General features: G+C 60.2%; 1 protein-coding gene across 2 annotated transcripts in view; it reads right to left on the bottom strand.

The window, feature by feature from the left end:
* KLHL29 (kelch like family member 29) overlaps positions 1-18,244 on the bottom strand; it is a 235,018-nt gene that overhangs the window by 56,922 nt on the left and 159,852 nt on the right. The gene's annotated exons all lie outside the window — the stretch shown is intronic.

Raw genomic sequence — 18,244 nt, 5'->3', positions numbered from 1 at the left:
TCCAGACTTTGGGGGGGCCTGGTGTGCTGGGACCCCAACACCGCTTCCCTGGAGGCTGCTGGAGGCTGCTCCGAGGCCTGGTGCCCCAAACCTCTGCCCCTGCTCATGTGCCTGGGATTGTGGACGGCCGGGGGCCGAGGTTGGTGCCCGCCTCTGGGGGGCGGGGGCATCTTCTGCAGAAACCAGAGCTCAGCTCCTTCCGCTGTCGCCAGGAAGATCAGAAGCTAGTGAACCTGCAGAGCCTGGACGTCAGGGAGCGATTCCAGAATGGACGGGGTTGGTGCTGGGCCCCCACACGAGGCAGGATCCAGTAAGGCTGATGGATTCGGGCTGAGATCACCCCCAAAGGATCCCACAGCACAGTTAGTGTGTTTTCAGCCTACGCACCTCTGACAGAGCCGGGCTCACGTGGGCCTCCTCCGGGGGAATGACAGTGCCAGCACCCGGCACCCCTCCCTGCCGACGAACCGGCAAGTCCTCCCCGTGCTGTCACGTGTGCGGGGCTGGCAGGGCTGGTGGGGACTGCCTTCTGCCGAGTGTCACAGCCAGCCCCACCCTTCACAGGAGCAGCCCTTCCCCTCCGGGGAGCCCAGGGCCCCAGGCCTCACAGTGGGGGAATTGGTGGAATTGGTCAGACAATGCTTCCGTGCCCACGTGGGCCAGAAGCCCTGCTGGGCACCAGACGCAGTGATGGTCAAGGCTTGCCTCTCCCCCCTGAGGAACTTACACCGGCGGCAGGGGACACACCCACACCGAGGACCCGCGAGGATGCCCGGCTGGGAGAGGGACCGTAGGAAACAGCCATGATGCAGTGACGCTACGCCGGCTCTGAGCGGAGCCTTGTAAGGGGACTCACAGCCTCTGCTGGGTCTCTCAGACCCTCCCGTGCAGACCAGAGATCAGAATAGCACTGAGGGATGCTAGTCAACACCACGGGAGCTCCGAGGGTCCAGCCAAGTCCCGTTGGGGCCCCTGCATGACAAAAGTGAAGCGCCAGGAAGGCAACTCTTACATAAAGGAATGGTATTGAAATGGGGGATTCAGGCTTGGGGAGGAGCTACTTTGGTGTCTGGGTTTTTAATTTATTTATTTAAGTAAAACGTATTTTTATTATTGATTTCAGAGAGGAAGGGAGAGGGAGAGAGAGAGAGACTGAAACATCCATGATGAGAGAGGAATCATGGATCGGCTGTCTCCTGCACGCCCCACAGTAGGGATGGAGCCTGCCGCCAGGGCATAGGCTCTGACCGGAAAACGAACAGTGACCTCCGAGTTCGTAGATCGACGCCCAACCACTGAGCCACATGGACCAGGCTGGAGTCTGCGTTGTGTAGAGTCCAGCTCATGGATTATACCCCTAGATTGTTGGCTCTCTAGGACCTGCCCGCTTACCCATGAGAGCACTGACTTACAAGGTCACAGAGGTACAGCATGGACCGCCTCCGTGGTAGGGGTTCCCAGCGTTAGTGCACATAAGGGTCTGGGGCAGGGAGGTGTTAAAAATGCAGGTTTCTGGATCTACCCCCAGCGCTTCTGAATCAGAAGGTCTGGAGTGGGGGAACCCCTACATGTGGCCCTTTAACAAGCCTACCCGGCGATGCAGGTGGTCCCTGGACCTCGCTCCGGGGACCGACCACAGTCTTGACAGTCATGCCCTCCGGCCACGTGTGCCCTCCGCGAGGTGACCTCACAGCCGAAGCTGCCGGCGGGGCCGGGCGGGGGCAGCGCACGGCCTTGCCCGCAGGGCTCACCGGCGCCGGCTCTTTAGTCACGCTGTCTCCACGGCCTCCTGTTCCCGGCCCGGGTTTCCAAGGCCAGGAGGACACCCTGACAGACACCAGAGCCATAAATCTGCGGCCCCGGGGAAGAGCTGTGACATTTACGAGTCTCTCCCTTCCCGTTTCATGGCGGCTACTGAACTGCAAACAGGAGAATCAGCGCCGCCAACTCCTGCTGAGGGCCGAGGGAGGCTCTCCGGGGTCCCCGCTGCCCTCATTAACCAGGCTGCCCTCTCTGCCCCCCGGGGCCCCGGCCGGCGCCCTCGGTCCCCCCTCTGGATCAGCGCCATCGTGTGCTCCGGGGCCCGGTGAAATTTCTAATAATACTGACCAATGATGTGTTAAATTGAGACACTTCTGGCTCGCACGCCGGGAACCGCAGGACGGTTTTAAAGGACCCGTGCTTACCTCTCTCTACCAATTTGCTGCTAAATCACTGCTTTTCGGAGCAACTCACAGAAAAGTAATTCTTTATTTTAATTTCAATCTTGTCATTTTAAATATATATTCCGATCCCAATCATATTACAGGATATGATGATGTCTCGGGAGGGCAAGTGTCCCTGCTGGGAGCCCGGGGGGGGGGGGGAGGGGACAGAGGATGTGACATGGGGATGGGTAAGGGACTGAGCCAGGAGGGGCCCCAGGGGCAGGTGGGGGCAGCCACGTGCTGGGTGGGGGAGAGAAGTGCAGAGGCCGGCGGGCAGCCTCCAGCCTGGCCCTGTCCTCCCAGCGGTTCCTGCCCTGAGGGTCACCTGCAAACACTCCAGTGGAGGCCGCCTGCCCACTTCCTGCCTGTCCTCTCACCGGGTCACAGAAGCACCAGGAAGCTCCGGCCATGACAGCCGGCAGCACCGAGGAGGTGGGGCTGGCCGGCCTGGGCAGTCCTGACAGCTCACACTCACCGAGCACCTGCTGCATCCACTTTCCGGAAGGCTGGAGAAGCGCAATGGCAGCTAGAGGGCGCCAGACGCGGGCTCAAGGGCCTGTACTGTCCCAGGACGCTCAGCGGTGCTCTGGGAGGGCCAGAATGTCCCCAGGCCACCTCCCTCCAGGCCACCCCCACTGTGGCTGACAGCCCCCAAAAGGTCACGTTCAACTGCCCAACCATGGCCTCCCCACCCCTGGCCATGTCCTGAGGGGCCACCGTTCAGGTCCCCTCTCTCTTCCACATCCCCTCCCCCATCTCCATCAGCCTTTCCCCGTGGCTCTTCACCGTGGGACTGACATGTCCTTGCCTCGCCACTTCAGCTGCCATTCCAGCTCCCACCTGCCTCCTCTCCTTTCACGGTTATTCCTCTCCACGGACTCAGGACACCTGGGATTCTACTCCTCACCTTTCACCTCTGACCTCTCCCCACCCCAGCACTTCAGTGAGAGCATCCCCTTTATTATTTAAAGAATTTTTTTTAGAGAAGGAGTTAAGGAGGAGGAAGGAGAGAGAGAGAGAGAGAGAGAGAGAGAGAGAGAGAGAGAGAGAGAGAGAGGGAGAGAGAAACATCAATGTGAGAGAGATACATCGATGAGATCGGTCAGTTGCCTCTATTATGCATCCCAACTGGAGATCAAACTTAAAACCTAGGCACGTGCCCTAACCAGGAATTGAACCCAGGACCTCTGGCGCTCAGGGCGTCACTGCAACCAACTGAGCCAACCAGCTGGGGCAAGAGAACGGTCACCGCCTGCTGCCAGGCCAGGCCCACTTCCCAGCCTCGTCCTCTGACCCGCCTCCCTGGCCTCCCCGCTTTTCCTTCTTGAACCCCCTTCCCATCCGTTTCCTGGCTGCCTCCCTCTGCTGTGCTGCTTGCCTTCTCCGGCCAGCTCTCCGTGGGACGTGCCCCAGGGCTCCTGCCAGGCCCGCCTGGCCCTCCTCAGGCCTCAGGGCCGGTCTCCTCCGGTAACGATTGCTCTGGTAGGAGGCACCTGTGTGGCAGCCATTGCCTTCCATAGGACTTGCTTCCTGTGGCATTCGCGAGTATATTTGCTTTTCCGTTTTCCGGCTTCCAAGTCTGCGCCTCAGAGACATTTCTGCTCCGAGGGCAGCAGGGACGGCTCCCGGGCGCAGGCCAGGCAGCCGCGTCTGGGCCGGTGTCTGCGCCCTCGCCGCCCCGCGCCCCGGCCGGGCCCCCAACCTCCCCCGGAGGACAGGCCTCGTGGACAAAAGACAGGATAAATCCGGCAGAACCTTTGGCGCAAAGCTTTCAACGTGGCCCTGACAACTTTCAACAGAAAACTTCTTAGTCCCGTTTCCAAGGGACGTTTCATCCGCTACAAAACCCGCCGCGCGTTCAAAGGGGCTTTGAAATGGGATCACCTCGGAAAGGCAGCCCGCACGGATGAAAGCCTCCGAAGAGAAGGAGGCCCTTTCCCGGCCTGCACCTCCCTCCTTTCATTCTGCGGAGAGGTGCAATGGTGCGGCCGCCTGTGATGTGAGCGAGCGAGCGATGGACGGACGGCGGCGGGCTGCGGGAGGCACCTGCTCGCGGAGCGGGGTGGGCCCCTCACTGACCCCCTTCCACGGCCCTCCCGGGTCTCCCGACAGCTGGGCCGTGTGCCCCGTCACCTCCCGATTTGCTCAGAGTCCGCTGCCCGCCCGCCCGCGCCCCTGCCCTTGGCATTAGTGACAAGGCAGGGACCCGTCTTCATCCCGCCGCCTCAGGGGGCAGAAGGGGGACTCCCGGCCTGAGCAGCCCTGCCGGCCTTGGAGGGGACTTTTCCCAAACGCCCGCCCTGCAGGAGCGACGCGGGACCACCCCCGGGCCTCCAGCCTCGGAGCCCGCGGCACGCCTGTCCCCCCCGGGTGAGCTCCGGGCTCATGGGCAACGTCAGCCGGCAGCCATCCGGGCGCCTCTGCTCTCCAGGGTCCGAGCTCCTCGGGGCGCCTGGAGGAGAGCCCGCTGTGCAGGCCGAGAGCGGAGCAGGCAGGGACGTGCGTGGTGCTCGGCTGAGCCTGAGGCCCCGGCGAGGCCCTCAGAGGCTAATGGGAGCTTCAGCCACGCTTCTGAGGCTCCCGGGAGGCAGCAGCTCCTCCAGGGCGTGGTCAGGGCCGGCCTGGCCCCTCTGCCCCCCAAGGCTGCCCCAGGCCTCCCCCCGCCCCCAGGGCATCCTAGGACTAACTGAGCCCTTTGGGTGCAGGACCCACCCAGAGCCAGGGAGGGCCCCGAGACACAGTCCCCACTGACTGCACTCTCTCATCCTTCTTCCTCCTCCTCCCCCTCCTCCTCCTCTTCCTCCTCCTCCCCCTCCTCCTCCTCCTCCTCTTCCTCCTCCTCCCCCTCCTCCTCTTCCTCCTCCTTCTCCTCCTCCTCCTCCTCCTCCTCCTCCTCCTCCTCCTCCTCCTCCTCCTCCACAGAGATTCATTCCCTCCCAGACGGAGGCTCTCCCTCCCTCCCAGACGGAGACTGCCAAGGAGCAGCGTGGTGTTCGGAGGCCTCTGCCCTGAGCCAGGCGGCCCCAGGGGAGGAAGCGGACTGCGCTCCGCTCACGCCCAGCAAGGAGGTGCCGCCACAGCCGGCCGGCGGCCTCGTTAGAGGCCTAACAAGAGAGAGGGCTGTGGCAGGGCCGCCCCGAGGTCGGGTAGGACAGAGAAACAGATGTCCTCGGGAGGCAGTGCCTTAGGCGGCGGCACAGCCCAGGAGCTGAGCCAGTTTTACCGCCGGGACTTCCAGACTCCCTGAAGCAAGTGTGTCTCAGGACAGAGAGTCAACATGTGAAGGGTGGGGGTGGGGGTGGGGGTGGAGGGTGGGGTGGCCCAACACAGTCCAGTGCACCCACACGGCAGGCACGCAGGGGGTGCTCAGAAATGCTGGCTGAGCCCTGACCAGTTTGGCTCAGTGGATAGGGCGTCGGTCTGAGGACTGAAAGGTCCCAGGTTCAATTCCGGTCAAGGGCATATACCTTGGTTGCGGGCACATCCCCAGTAGGGGGCGTGCAGGAGGCAGCCGATAGGTGATTCTCATTCTCTATCCCTCTCCCTTCCTCTTTCTAAAAAATCAATAAAAACACATTTTTTTTTTTTAAAAGAAAAGAAATGCCGGCTGAGCTGGGCGAGCCGGGCCTGCCCGCGGCTCCGGGTGCCCCCTGTCCCAGGCCGGGCGGGTTCAGGGAGGGACACCCGGGCAGAGTGGGCGTTCTGCCGCCCTCCCACTAGCCCGAGCGCTCCTCTTCCGATGCGCTGCTTTCCCCTCTCACAACCTAATCTCCGTGGTCGCCAGTCTCTCCCGGACGCTGTCGACAGGCTTGTTGTATTTATCTCCGGAGAATCGGCCGTGCCCCCGTGCAATTCTCCATTGTCAGGGTTCATTTTAATTTCCTCCGAGGCTGTCGGCCACTCCCGTGTTCAGAAATAGCTCGTTCCACTTAATAAAAGCGCTTAAACATGCAGACACGGGAAGTCTCCCTGGCGGGCTCCTCAGCACCCGGGAAGGGGAGCGCGGCTGAGCGCACGCCGCCGGGTGGCTCAGAGGAGGGAGACCTCCGCTCGGGTGAAAGGTGCCCGGGAGCTGCAGGACACCCAGCCGGCCTGGCGGCCCCGCGCCCGCCAAAGGGCCGACAGCGTGGTGTCCTGAGTGCCTCCCTCTCTCCCCTCCTAACCCTCGGAGCTCTGGCCTGGCAGGCGGAAGGTCTGGGTTCGAGCGCCCAGACCTCTAACCTGCCTTGTGACCTTGCATACGTCATTTCACCTCTTGCATGCCGCTGCTTTTTTTTTTTTTTTTTTTTTTTTTTTTTTTTTTTTACCAGATATATGACACATAAGACCACACATAACTTCGGGGTCTTGGCAAATAACAGCATTCTGACCATGAAAATGGTATCAAAATGAGTCTGAGGGGCCCACCAGAGTATTTTAAATGGGGAAAACCCCAAGAGAAGCCATAGGAAGGGACCATTTCATGTGTACCTTCATTCATTCATTCATTCATTCATGCAACGAACACTTTATATGCCAACTGTGTTCCTGCCCTGGAGTCACGTACAGGCGAGAGGAGAAAGCAGACCCAAGCTCAAGCTCAGCCCTGACACCCGTCACAGCCCAGAGAAGGAAGATGCAGCCCAGACGTGGGCAGGGGGAGAGGCCAGGGAGGGCTTCCTGGAGGAGGCAATGCCTGTATTGAATTGAAGTTCCCGGTGGGCAAGCCAAGAGATGGTGCAGCGCACTCCGGGAGGACAGGAAACACACAGGCAGCGAGACAAGAACAGAACGGTGGCTCCCCAGCCAGGAGAGGGCCGCCTCTCGGTTCCAGAGGGCAGGTGCCAGCCAGAGAACCCTGGCCCTTGGTCCTCAGACCCAGGGACTGCCCTCCTGTTCACCCCCTGCAGCAAGCGAGGGGACATGGGATTGGAAGGGTTAAAACACATGTGTCAAACACAAGGCCCGCGGGCCAAATCCAGCCCGCCAGGCCTTGCAATGTGGCCCGCACCGCGCTGTCATCACTGCACTCCGCTGTCAGTTTATGACATTGTCAGTTTATGACTGTTCAGTAAACCATTCGGCCCGCGATTTAGGCTGGATTTTAGATTTTGGCCCCTTCTCTGATTGAGTTCGACACCCCTAGGTTAAAACAACAGGTCTGTGATGGCGCCCAGGACACGTGAGGCTCTGAGCCTAACACACGTCCCACGTGGGCGCGTGCCCAGGTGAGCTGAGCGCGAGGGCTAGCTCAGTCCTGGCCTGGGCCGGTGGAATACTAGTTCAAATCACCGGGTGCTCTCAGAGGGGTCTCTGGCCTCCACGTGACTGTAATGAGCTGGTGGGGCCGCGCGGGGGACAGAGTGGGAGCGGAGGGAGGCGCTCCGGGCTCCGGAGGGGAGACTGGGGGCCCGGTGGGCACCTACTGCGGGTGGGCTGCAGGCAGGACATCCGCGCGGAGACGTCCAGCAGGCACCTGGCTGTGCGGGGCCCGGGGTTTACCGAGGACGGAGACCTGGCCGTCACGCAGTCGTGAAGCCCAGGAGCTCAGCAGGGCCCGGGGCTGGCCTGCCACGGAAGGCCCGGGCGGCCAGGCTGGAAGGGGGGCCGTGGAGCGGGGCCTGCATATCGAGCCAACTCTGCCAGGGTCCCTGACTCTCCCAAGGTGCGCTCCGGGTGGAGGCGCCAGGAGGTCCCAGGTGAGAGGCCAGGGCTGTGCCCGTTTCCCCGCCCCTCATGCCACCCTCTCCCGTCTCCACCCACACGGCTCACAGCCCCTGATTTTCTCAGCCCTGAGGAGTGGCCAGAGAGCTTGCTGAGCCGCTGGCCTCATTCTGAACACGCTGGGGACTCACGGGCCTTTGTAGTTCCCTCACAGAGGACACGGCTGATCTGGTCAGGCTAGGAATGCGGGTCAGACTTCAGCATTGCCGTCCTTGCCGGATGAACGTCCTCTCCATCACTCAGGGCTCTCCGGAGAAACAGGACCGATAGAACGCATAACTGTACTACGAAGGATTCGTGACAAGGAACTGGCCCCCAGGATTATGGCGGCGGCGAAGTCCCGGGACCGGCCTGCAGGGGGCAGCCTGGAAACCGGAGCTGCCCCCGTACAAGCTCTAGTCTGAGAGCCGGGAGGCTCAAGGCCCCAGAAGAGCCGCGGTTTCAAAGGCAGGAACACACCCCACAACAGGCAGGAGGTTGCCCTTTGACCCGGGGAGGGTCAGCCTTTCTGTTCTATCCCGGCCTTCGACTGGTTAGGGGATGCCCACCCACCCCGGGGAGGGCCATCTTCCACGTTCACTCCCCCGAATCAGGTTAATCGCACCCACACACTCTCCCCCAGGCCCCCCCGGATGGAGGCCTGCCCACACGCCTGGCACCCTGTGGCCCAGCCAGGCTGACACAGAAAATGAACCATCACACCATCGACCATAACTTCCCCTGTTTATGTGAATCTGTGCTCTGGGTAGGGAGAGTCCAGGCAGGACCAAAAAAAAAAAAAAAAGTCAAAACAATAAAATGCGAAGCAGGGCTTGAGAATTCCTTCCATGATGATGGAACTTTCTTCTGGCTCTTTCTTCCAAATAAATACCGTCCGCTCCCAGGAGAGGCAGGGCCCATCCTGCCCCCACTTCCCCCCCAGCAAACAGGACAGACAGTGTCACCTTCCAGCCACACCTGCGTCTGCCCACCCCCCCCCCCCCCCCCGCAGTGCTACTCCCCTCCCTGCGCCCTCACTGCCCCAGCGGCCGCGGGCAGGGCTCCCCTGCGCCCTGCGCTCTGGCCGCCTCTCCCCCTCAGCTTCCCGGGCGGCTGCTTTATGCATTACCCACAACACCAAAAATGTTCCACTGGCGGCTTCCAGATCCCGAAAAAACAGATCCAAAACACCCTCACGCTCTCCGAGGGAGCGATGCATCGCAGAGACCGCCGAAACCTCTGCCGCTGCCGATACCATCCGCCGGAGGGCTGGTGCGGAGGGCCCTGCAGCCAGGGCTCGTTCTGCCTGGCTGCTGCTGGCAGGGCATCATGGGCCCGACCCCTCTCCCCCCACCCCTGCCCTCACCATCCCCCCGCCCCCCCCAGGTGAGGACGCTGCTGGTTTTCTGAGTGTTTGCCTAGTGCCCGTTGCTATAACCTGAAAAAGAGCCTCAGTGCTTGAAGGCGGTGTTTGCCAGGAAACAGCCTTCCCCGGTTAGCACAGCGTTCCTGCGGAGAACACCGACGTCTCTGCAGCAATAATAATCCTGCATGGAACACATGTCCCCCGTTTTTCCCCTGGTCACAGAGCCCCGAGCCCAGAGCTGCGGCTGAGCCCTCGGCGCCAGGTGGACAGAGGGAAAGGCCATGAACGGCTGTGCATGCGAGCTTCCCAGCGCCCCAAGGCCCACAGGGGACTCCTCCCCACAAAGACGGGGCAGGTGTGGGGAGGGGGGAGGCCACCGACTCCCGGGGGTGTGGGGGGGAAGGGGTCGGTGGCAGGTGCAGCCGGGAAGTCAGCTGCTTGGCCTTGCCAGGCCGTCTATCCCAGTTTCCCCCTGAAGGCTAATGTGACGGGCGGTCCAAGGGAGCCGAGGAGAGGAGACAGAAGGCAGAAAGAGGAAAACACGGGGACCTCTCAGACCAGCGGAAGGCTTCGTTCACCGTCGGTACGTGAGTGTGCTCGCATTTCCACCCGGACATTCCTGTGTCAGCAGCGTGCGGTGCACACGGGGCTGGACAAACACGCTGTGAGTGGTCACGGCTCTCATCCAGAGAGAAAGCTCGGAAATGGGCACCAGGAGCCAAACGTGGGGTTCCCCCCACCCGCTTTGCTTTGGGGTTCAGAACAGCTGCAGGCTGTAGCTGGTGCCCCAGGAAGCTCCCCGCGGCCACGGGCTGCCCACCCTGGTCTGCGTGCGGCTCCTCGGAAGCAACCCGGGGAACAGTGCCGGAGCCACCAGACCCGGCGCGCAGCCCGGAACCACCGCTCACGCTCTGTGTCCTCGGAGGGTCCCCAGACATCTCCACACCTGTCACCTGATCTTTGCAACGTCCTGGGGTGGGCATAGATGACGGAGGCCAGACCCCCGGCCCGGGGCCTGGCGGCCTCCGAAAGGAGAGCCGTTATTCCTCTCAGGGCTCCGGAGTGTCCTTGCGAGCGGTGTGCTTGGCGACGGACACTTTGCTTCTTTTAAATAAAATCTTGATGTGGGAAAGGCCCGAAGGCACCTCTGTTTTCTTTATTCGGCGAACAGGGAGTGTGCGAGGACAGTCAGGTAGGTGGCCAGTCCCTCAGCCCGGCGTTCCCTGCCCCACGCTTCCTCCTCCTTTCAGTGCTGCTCCTTTCTCCCAGCGTAGGAAAGGCTCCTTGCCGAAGCCGGTTTGGCTCAGTGGATGGAGCGTCGGTCTGTGGACTGAAGGGTCCTGGGTCCCAGGTTCGATTCCGGTCAAGGGCATATACCTTAGATGTGGGCACATCCCCAGTAGGGGGTATGCAAGAGGCAGCTGATCGATGTTTCTCTCTCATCGATGTTTCTGACTCTCTATCCCTCTCTCTTTTTCTCTTCCTCTCTGTAAAAAATCAATAAAATATATTTTAAAAAAAGAAAAAAAAAAAGAAAGGCTCCTTAAGGTCCAGAGGGAGCCACGAGGCGTTAACAACACCTGAACCTCCTGGCACGGAGCTGAGCACTAAGAGGCACCCGGGCTGGATTTGAATTTGGTGTCGGGCTCCACCGCAGAGGAGCTGGGCCAGGAAGGGTGACTGCTCCCTGGGCTGCCCGGGGTGGAGGGTCCGCGGGGGAGCTGTGGGCAGGGGAACCTGCCTTTCGGGGTGTAACCCCAATGTCGCTCACCTTCTGGTTTTGCTATTCCCCCCCCCCCCCCCCCCCCCGTCTCTCTGTACTTCCTGTTGGGTATGTTTTCTGTCCAGTCTGTTAGTTCCCCATCCTCTCTTTGGTTGCATCTGTTAAACCCATGATCGCCTTCTTCACGTGGGGTATAACCGACCGTCGGTTCTTTTCAAAAGTGCAGCTCAGGGCTCTCGGCGGAAAAAGCCCAGTTTTGTCTTTTAACACCCTGGTCACGGTAAGTAGAGCTGAAGCTTGTGTCTGATAAGGCCGATATTCCGGGGGCCCCGTGGGGCTCCGTGTCCATCGTTTGTTATTTCTACCGATGTTTGCTCCTGTCCTCTCCTGGTAGGTTTACTTTTTATTTTACCTTTTTACTGTGTGCCAGGTTCTGTCTTTGCACATCACTTCAGAAAAAAAAAATGGAGGCCTAGGGGAGGTGATCTTCCTCCCAAGATGGAGTGTTTGCTTCTGCCGGGCACCAGGGGCACCGCAATCGGGGGCACCAAACGGAGCGTGAGATGCCGGAGGCTGCGGGGCTGGGGTGCGGCCAGCAGAGCTCAGCCCAGAGTGAGTGGGAGGGTTCCCGCTGGCCCCGGGAGGCTCCGGACCCCAGGCCGGTCCTCCGGCCCCACAGGCTGGCCACAGGCTCGCTCAGCTCTCAGCTGGCAGAGTCGGAGGGCTGGGCTCAGGCCCTCCATTCCACCCCCCCCCCCCCCCGCCTCTGACCTTCCCCACCCCCCGGTCGGGTAGTCCCTCACAATCTCGTCCTTCAAGGCTCCAGGGAGCAGGAGGACTGGCCGGAACTGCTGAGTCCACCACTTTGAACGTGGAACTTGCTAGCACGTCTTACCGTCCAAGTAACGTGCTAGATCTTCCCGTTGCTGATTTTCCCGCCGTCTTCCCGTTCCCTAGAAGGCAAGCTCCCAGGCCTAGAGGGGGCTGTCCCCACTGCTGCCGCCCAGCACCCATCACACGGCCTGCCACACGAGACACCTGACACCTCCTTGTCAAACGAGCGAGTGACTGATGGACATCAGATAACAGGTGGACGCCCCGTCGAAGAATCTTCTGGAACCAGCCCTCACAGGAAGCTCCTTGAAATGACTCCACTCCTGTTGTTAGCTCAAGGCTCACTAAACACCCATATTCCCCGCCCCCCCCCCACGCCCCAACTGCTTATCTGCACCTTAATCACACAGTAGTTTCATTGTTATTGTTATCATTATCGTTATTATTAACGGTGAGAAATAAAACAGAGCATAAAAAGTGTTTCCAGGAAAAAAAAAATGGTGTGATTTAGAATTTTTAATTATGATGAGGCGGGGTTTGCACAGAGTGCTCTGTGCGAGAACCGATCATCGGATAGTTGTCGGCGTCTCCCCCTCCCCCAACAGGCTGGTGTGTCAGTGCCGGGTCCGGTAACTCGCGCCCTCCGGGGCCCAGGCACGCAGGGACCACCCACTCCCGGTTATCTGCTTCCTCTCACTTTCTCCCGCGAGTGCCTTTCAATTAAAGGGAGGATTTACCCGCGTGCACATGTGGTGTGTATTCTGCGAATGATAGCTCTTAACTTTACATCAACACAAAACAACCGACATTTTTGAGCTCCTCTGATAGTCGGGCACTGAAGATAAGGCAAAGAGGAAAAGGCGGGGTCCCCGTCCCCCCCCCCGGACCCCCAGGAGATCCCCAGCAAGGCTCAGAAGACTGCGCCCCAAACTGAACTGTCCGACTGTGATCGGGGTGATGGGCGAGAGAGCTCCCGGGGTGATGGGAGGGAGTGCCCGCCCGGACAGTACGCTGGAGGTGCGTCCAGGGGAAAACAAAACAGAACACTAGGGCTGCACCAGCAGACGTGACCGTCCTCGTGTTTGCAGACACAGCTCCACTCCCTTCTGCACGGGGTAACATCTTCCAACGCATTTCTGGGCATTTCCTTTCCCCCTCATCATGCCAGCCACAGGGACAGAGAGCACTGCCCCCTGTGCACACCCTCAGGCCGCAGCCGCACGGCCCCTCCCTCCCCGTCCTGGCCATTCCAGGGCCCCCAGGAAGAGAGGCCTGTGTGAGGATCTACACTGACCAGCAGATACCCTGAGGCACGGCAGTTCCCGCAGGGCCTTGCTCCCACAAGAAACACGTTCAGTGCCCTTTATAGAACGGGCACCACGTCCGTGAATAATTGGGTATGATCTGGTTTCAGATGCTCCATTAAAAATAAGCGTCCCATTTGGTCCAAGACTAAAAAAAAAACAGAAGTGAGTCACTAATAGTCTCCTATCTCCTTTTCGGCCGGCCCCTGAGTTCCCCAGTCGTGTCTTCATCCCACTCACCCCGCTCAGTGTCGCTGGCAAAGGGTCCCCCCTTCAGCCCCCTGCCCATCCCTGCCTCCCTGTGTGCTCCGGGCACCCAGATGGCCCACTCCAATGCCCCAGCCCCTGACTGCAGCGTGGCGCTGCCCTAACCACTCCTTTGGGGTCTGAGGTACAAGGGGGCCCTAAATAAACGAGCTCAGTGCCCGTCTCCCAGCAGAGCCTGCCAGCCTTCCTGAGCACCTACCATGTGCGAGGCCCAGTTTTACAGCTGAAGCATGGCCTCTACTTATGCCACCTCCTGAGCATGAATAGAATGTCCTGAAATCAATCAATCATTGTCTCTCTTTCCCTCCTGACACACATACACACACACACACACACACACACACACACACGCATTCACACACACACTCACAGGTAGACCCTAACCTGTCTATCCGTCAGGAAGATTTCCCAGTCCTGAAGACATCAAGAAAGGCTCTGGCTACCGCTTCTGCTTTTATTCTCGCTCCTCTTTCTTCCAGGCCCAGAGGCTAGGACCTACGTCCATTTACTAGCTGTTATCGTTATCATTAATAAAACTATGAACGGCAATTTAATCAGTAAGGATTTACATTTTCTGAGGACACGACCAAGATTCTCATCTCGACAACACAGAAAGAAGGTGAAGGGGCGGGCTTCCTCCATGTGTCCCTCCCAGACAGCAGTCCCTCAGGGGCCAGGGACCACAGAGGGCCTGGTGGGAGCCCTCGGGGCCTCTTCCCACGTGGCCAAGGACTGGACTCCAGGGTCTGACAGAGGAAGGAGGTCAGGTCAGGTCAGGCTGGATCCAGCTCCTACAGGTGGGCAGGACCCTCCTCTAACGGTCCCATAGGACCTTCCTGCTTCACCCTCAGGGAGGCGTGGCCCTGGGCGAGGGCCGGAAGCCCAAGTCAGGATGGGGACCTCGTGCCAGCCGCCGGCCGAAGAGCAGAGCCCAGGCGGCGTGGGTGAGGAGGGGAAGGAGACGGGCACTGAGAAAGGGGTCCTCTAGCTTCAGGGTGGTGGGGGGTGGTGGGGAGAGTAGCGTTCTTGCTTATTTCTAAGCTCCCCTGTCTGCTCTCAGGCCCGCTCCTGCTTTTCTAGGTCGATGATGAACTCAAGTGACCCCAAGTGACTTGGCCTTTCCGTTTCGCAGTCTGGCACCGGGTGCTCAGGGCCCAAGGCCTCAGGGCAAATTCAGTGTCAAAACCAGAGAGAAGAGCTCTCGGTGTCCACCTCCAGGCTCCTGCTGCTGCCTGGGAGGGACGCTGCCTCCCAGGAAGTCGGCCGCTTTCATCACCGTCAGTGCTTCCCCCGGTGACACCGTGTCCCAGAGGGACCACTTAGCAGCAGGCCTGTACAAGCGCCCTAGTCACCGGAAGAGAAACCATCCTCCCGTCGCCCCGCGGCCCAGGGTCCAGACGCCTCATGCTGGGTGGGATCCGGGGCCCCTCTGGGGCGGCCCAGCCCCTGGGCCCCGAGTCTAGACCCCCAGTAGGGCTGCCCAGCAGGCATGGAGACGAAGCCCGGCACAGCCCCTCAGGAGGGGATGGGGGCAGTTCTGGGCGACCAGGTGCTGCCAAGCTCAGGACTGGGGTCTCTGATAACAAGCCCCCGGGCTCCGGGTCAGGGCTGCTCCTGGGGCCGGGCCGATGGGAGACGGGCCGGGCAGGGGAGATGGGAGTGGATTCATATGTGTTCCCACGCTTTCCTGGACGCCGGCACCAGGGCAGGGCAGCCTTCCCTGGGCACTCCGCCTCCATCTTCCTCTCTCAAAAGCCAGGCAGGGGAGACTCTTTCTCCCCCAGGCCTGGGGGTGGGGGGGATCTGGAGGCTCCTGCCGCTCTGGAACCCTGACTTTGGGGCTGAGACTCAGAGCTCAGGCCACTTGGGACGCCAACAGCCCAGGGCCTGGCTGATCTCTTTGGCACACACCCTGTCCTGACCCCTCCATCCCTCACTGCTCAACCCAGGAAACTTCCGGAGTGTTAAGTGGAGGTGGGAGGGGACCTGTAGCTTGAGATCCACCTCTGGCTATTTTTCAGGCCTGAATGGCCTCCGGGAGTGCGAGCAGAGCCGTGGGCACCAGGACCCTCACAGGCTCGGCACACCCTGCTATCCCAGCTCCTGAGAATTCTGCCCAACCTAACCTCTGACCTTAGACCTGCTTTCCCACGCCCTCACTTGCCCTGACCTTGACCTACCTTGAGGAGAAGCACTGCTCTGACCTGTGACCTCACCCTAGATTGCCATCACAAGGCAGGGCACCATGCTCTCCATAGTCAGTGTCTCATCTGCCCATCAGCAGGAGCTGTGACATCTTTTCCTGAGAAACCAGCGGATCTGGTGCTTCCGGCCGGTCCCAGCTGGCCTAGGCTGGGCAAACCCTCTCTGCTTCCTGATCTCTCTGAGCCAATGGGGTGCAGCCCCAATGGGGGTGCAGCCAGGCATGGGTAGCACCTGGGATCCAGCCTCCCACACCTCCAGGTCATTCCCTCTGACCCAAGAATGGGAGACGGGCTGGGGGAGGGAGAGTTGGGTGAGAGCAGACGAGTTTAAACAAGCATTTCCCTCAGAGCTGCCCCTGAGCAGGGGACAGGCCCCGGCTGATACGCCACAGCCTGGCCTTCCTGACCCCCGTGTGCCTCTGACCTCGGGGCCCCGGCGGGGAGAGAAGCAGGCTCCTGGGTGGGGTGCACCGGTTGACTCAGGCTCAGCCTGCGGCCGCCCAGGACAGAACGTCTCCAGGAGCCTCTGTGCAGCAGCCCGGCCAGCACTGTTACTAAGAAAAGCCCGAGGAGAGAGGGTAACACAACACGCCTCCTCGGACAGGCCCTGGGGCAGGGCGGGGGCCCGATGACTCAGGGGATGTTCCAGGAGACACAGGGACGTGTCTGACTGTCTGGCACGGCTGTCCCTGCGTATTAGGGTGGGAGGCCCTGTGCTCCAGGTGTCTCCAATTCGGCAGAAACCAGGCGTGGCCTAGCAAGGGCCAGGGACACACTCAGAGGCCCTCTCCACTGCCCTGGCCCCGGCTGAATGGCTTCTCCAGGGCTGTGGCTGCCATGGCCGCTGGACTCCTCTCCCTCCGCCTGCCTCCGCCCGGCCACCTGCCTTCATCGTACTTCAAGGGCCTGAGCATTTTTTTTCGCTGCACGACAGGGCAGCAGTATCTGCTAAGTGAGCCCCACACATGCCCAGCACAAGGAGGGCTTGGGTCTGCATCCAGCATGATCCATGGGAGGTTCGGGCAAAGCCAATGACGTGCTAGGTCCATGGTCGGCAAACGGCGGCTCGCGAGCCACATGAGTGTGGCTCTTCCACAACATACCACATACCCTAATTAAGTGAATAACAATGTACCTGCCTCTATAGTTTACGTTTAAAAAATGTGGCTCTCCAAAGAAATTGCAATCGTTGTACTGTTGATATTCGGCTCTGTGGATGAATGAGTTTGTCGACCACTGGTCGTGGGTGGAAGCCCTGGGGACAACACAGAAAAGTCACCAGGCAAGAACAGCTCAGCCAGGGCTCCGTGGGAACCCAAGGATGCGCTATTCAGTGGGGAGGTGGTTGTGGACCGAATGTCTTCGTACTCCCCTCTCCCTTTTCAGAGGTTCAAATCCTAACTCCCCATGGGATGCCGTCAGGAGGTGGGGCCTTGGGGATGTGATTAGGTCCTGAGGGTGGGGTCCTTACGAATGGGGTCAGTGCCCTTCCCAGAGAGACCCCGGAGAGCTTTCTGGCCCTCTTTCTGCCACGTGAGGGCAGAACGACAAGTCAGCTGTCTGCAGGCTAGGAGAGGGCCCTCGTTGGAACCCCACCATGCTGACACCCTGATTTCCGACTTCCAGCCTCCCGAAACATGGGAGGTAAAATTCTGCTGTTTAAAAGCCACCCCGTCTGTATTATTTTTGCGATAGAGGCCAGGGCCAAGACAGAGGGGGACTCACGTTTTTGACCAGGCATCTCAGAACTAAGTGTATAATCCCCCCACATACCAATGCTCTAGGCCAGTGGTCGGCAAACTCATTAGTCCACAGAGCCAAATATCAACAGTACAACGATGGACATTTCTTTGGAGAGCCACATTTTTTAAACTTAAACTTCTTCTAACGCCACTTCTTCAACATAGACTCACCCAGGCAGTGATATTTTGTGGAAGAGAGCCACACTCAAGGGGCCAAAGAGCCGCGTGTGGCTCACGAGCTGCGGTTTGCCCACCACTGCTCTTGGAGAAAGAAACGGGTCCTCGCTCCGGAACTGAGAAGCTGGAAGGAAACTCAGCCCAGCTGTCAGTGACCTTGGCCTGGCCCTGAGTTCCCTGGGGACCGAGGGGGTCTCTCCAGGGCCTGCCCTTGTCTGAGGGCAAAGAGCCCGGAGGGCCTCGTTCACAAGCACAGGCGTGGCAGCCCACGGACAGCGGAGGACGAGCACATGTGCCTGTGCCCGTGAGGAAAGTGGCTCCCTTACAGCCACATAGTGCCTTCATCTCATTTAAGTGCCATTAGCGAATGATTAATATCCATCCACACCCCCAGACGGAAATCGCGAGCTCAGGCGTTCTACTACCACGGACGCCTTCCTCCCAGGCGGAGCCCATTTACAATGTGTGTGAGTTCCAGCGGCGGAGCCAGTCTCACATCGTCCCCTGCTGAGCCCCAGAGGCCCCGGCAAGCTCTTCCCACTCTCACGATGCTCTGGGTTCCGTTTCGGGCGCGTGAATGTTCATGCGTGGTTACAGAACGGTGCAGGGTGCAGTGGCTAGGGCCCCGGAGGGGGCTCAGAGAGATCCAGATTTGCATTCCAAACACTGTGGACATTAGCCAGCGGCAGGAGAACCTCATTCAGCCTTGGTTTTCTAATCTGTAAAACGGGGATAACC

The sequence above is a fragment of the Pipistrellus hanaki genome, assembly GCF_964339955.1.
Source record: "Pipistrellus hanaki genome assembly, chromosome: 12".
Classification (NCBI taxonomy): domain Eukaryota; kingdom Metazoa; phylum Chordata; class Mammalia; order Chiroptera; family Vespertilionidae; genus Pipistrellus; species Pipistrellus hanaki.
The sequence above is the reverse complement of the archived record's forward strand: the minus strand, read 5'-3'. Positions and strand labels throughout refer to the sequence as shown.